Source organism: Microtus oregoni, unplaced genomic scaffold (genome assembly GCF_018167655.1).
Source record: "Microtus oregoni isolate MIOR12 unplaced genomic scaffold, Mior012 000010F_ref0000083, whole genome shotgun sequence".
Taxonomy (NCBI): Eukaryota; Metazoa; Chordata; class Mammalia; order Rodentia; family Cricetidae; genus Microtus; species Microtus oregoni.
In genome coordinates, this window is record NW_024543069.1 from 26,575,232 (window position 1) to 26,578,676 (window position 3,445).

Consider the following 3,445-nt stretch of genomic DNA (forward strand, 5'->3'; position numbering starts at 1 on the left):
ACAGAACGCGTATCTATTTTCTCTTCTGTTCCGCTGAACAAAGAAGAGGGCAGACTGCCAAGTACAATGAAGAGTGCTCGGGCTAAAAATCTGAAATGTTTGTTGATATTAATTACTGGAAAAATGTCATATCTATTTTTAATATTCCACGATCTCCAGCATCATGGAAGGCAATAATCATCCCATTTGTTGACCATCTGTCTGGTTTGACTAAACGGTAACCAGAAAAAGGCTTTATTTCAATTCCTATTTGATGTGCAACTTGGTTGGAACACACAGTCCTTCGATAGCTCACAACCCAAGACAATACCCCTGATAGGGAATTCAATACATTAAAAACAGAATTGTAAAGTCTGGGGACAAGCTAAGTTGATTGATGTTTTTTTTTTCTGCCCCATTTTTCTCCAAGTTCCATACACTCTGTTGGGAAGCAGATATTGATGCCCACATGGAAAGCTGGGGTTCATGCTGATGAGGATTTTTGAGAATATTATACAAAATGTCTTTTCCCTTATAATTATAAGCTAGGCTATTGGGCACTATCACTATGTCTGTATTACACACTCAGGAGTAATAGATGTGCCGCACAATAGAATCTACTGTGTGCCAGACATTATGCCAACTTCCGGAATATACTGAAGTTCATATATAAAGTTTGACCTACAATTTATATGACAGTATTAGAGATAGAAAATAATGAGGTTAACAAATGATATTCAGTGGGAGAAACTTAAAAATAGAAGAGAGAGACAGGGAGCATTCTTATACAAAACTTGTTTTCAATAGCCTACCTAATAAAACCTGTGCTACTTTGATGATTTTGGTCCAAAAATACTGCCTGAGATGGATTCAAAGGAAAGGTAATTCTGAGGCTCATTATGTTCTCTTTCAAATGAGCAATAAAGACTGAAGAAATGTCATAGAAAATGGTCTGGAATCTTGTCACATCGAAGACTGTTAAACTTTAGTTTCTCTGACAAGTACAAGCACTATTATTTGGACTCTGTTGAAAGACAAGAGATGGACTGAGTCTGCCTTGAACTCTTGTTTGCTTTTCCCACTGTGTCAACAACCTCCTGCAGGACTCAAAACACCCTGGACCAGTGGATGTTGGAGACGTATTTATTTTGTCAAAACGTCAACATGAATTATTTTTCATCTCGTGAGTGTGCAGTCTCACCTTCGAACTCTGTCCTAGATTCTCCCTAACACAGCCACTCCTCAACTTTCTACTGTATCAGCCAGACTTGCAAAAAGTTTCATTCTAGAGAATTGACATATTGTGATTTGTGGATACTGGAGTAGAGTACCATTTTTTTTAATCTATATTCTATAGAACAGTATAATTTTCAGAGGAAAGGAATTATAGAAATATTAGTGTAGAGTTGGCAAGATGGCTCAGTAGGTAAAGGTGCTTGTCATCAAGACTGAGGACCCGAGGCTTGTCCTAAAGTCCACATGGTGGAAGCAGAGAACTGGCCCCTTCAAGTTGTTCTTTGACTTGCACGCAACACACACACACACAAGATGTGGCACATGGTACTCCCACTTTCCACACAAAATAAATGAAGAAAAGTAAGACAGAACGGAAAAGAAACAATAGTTTGAAGAAGAAATAATATTAAACCAGAAGATGGTCCTGTCTGAAGTAGTTTATCTTTACGTATATCAGCCAACATTTAACTAGAGAAGCAAGCAAGATCAGTGAGATGCTACATGCTTGACAGATGGATGATAGAGAGACAGCAGGTAGATAGATGCTAGATGCTAGACAGATGGATGATGAATGGATAAGTACTAAGGTAGATAGGTAGTTAGGTGAATGGATCAATGAAAGGTGGCTATATAGTTGATGGGGGATGATGAAAAGAAGAGATGGAGGAAGATGTACTCCAAGACTTGCCTTTCACACTGTGGGAGCAGGTTAAGTAAGACCATGGTTAGAGGTATGAGAGAAACTCGAGTATGTACTTATGGATGGACGGGGGCTATCCACAGGGAGGATTTCTTGTCCTTTTCTGTGCTCGGAACTCAGCCTTGCTCTTAGTTTCCCCCTGCTGCTCAGATCATGCCTGCCCAGACTATGAGAGATAATCTGCCTCTGCTGAAACTCAGCTGGTGGGAGAGGGGTTTCCACTTGTCTACAGAAGACCTTCAAAGCGATGCCTGTGACTCGGGAACTCTGGACTTCAATCCAAGTTAGCCTAAACCAACACATTAAACAAAGCAACGAGAGAGAGTTCATCCCATGAACTTCAGTTTTGAGAACCTTTCTTAGAATGTGGATCGCAAACCCTTGAAACACACCGCTCTCCTCTTAAAGCCTTAGGCTGGAAAGAAGGCTTTTGTATGTTACGGCGTAAAGTGCTTTCGTGTTTGTGACATGTAAGACATTCACTCTCAAATGTCTTGATAAATCAATCCATCCAAGGTCTTGTCTTTCAGACCGATTTTACCTTAAAAACCAAGCAACAGGGAAAAGATTACCCGTTAGCCATCTGCAACATTTGTGCCTGCGGAGAGAGCTGCTTTTGTTTCTCTTGTGCACAAATTCTGTTAAGAGCCTTACTGTAGGCCAGAGAAAAAGGATGGCTCAGACAAACCAGAGACGCAAAATAAAATAAAATAAAAAATAAATTCCAGTTTGCTGTGGCTGGCTTGTTGGGTGTATAAACCTGACTGGGAGTGAAGTGGGATTGAGAAAGACAGACACAAGTCAGGTAAAGCTGGGACCTAGCAAGCCGTAGGCTCGCATGGAGTCGCACCAGCGGTCCAGATGCTCAGCTCATTTATTATATACAGAGGAGGTGGCAGCAGCTTCGCTAATCTGGACCTGGCATCTCTGTAGTAGCATAGTCTCTCGAAAGCATTCATCCTGGATGAGGAACTGCAGTTGGGACTTTTTGCATGTGCTACTTTTAGGTAGTATCAACTGTCCATCAACAATCAACATCTGTGTTCATAGGGGAAGCGCTCGCCATTCCCCTGAGCCAGACCCAGGGAAGAGTTTGCCATTCCCATGAGTCTGATGCATCGGCATCCTAGACATGGCAGTGCTACTGGAAACAATACACATCCACTTAAGACTTTGTCTGTTTTCCACACCAGGTTGTCTAATTTTTTTCCAGGAGTGTGTGTGTGTGTCTGTGTGTGTGTGTGTATGCGCACACGTGAAAGAGAGACAGAGAGAGACATACACACACACACACACACACACACACACACACAGAGAGAGAGAGAGAGAGAGAGAGAGAGAGAGAGAGAGAGAGAGAGAGAGAAGTACAGCATTCTACCTTAGAAGAGCAGCCAAAACTAGTTCATGGAGATCTTTTGTGTATCACAGGGGCCTTGACTGATCTTGTGACCCAGTTTTAGTAAAGGCAATGGTAAGTATCTCTATAAAATAGCATCTTAGAAGAAGAAATCTCTTTTATTTTCAGCAGCC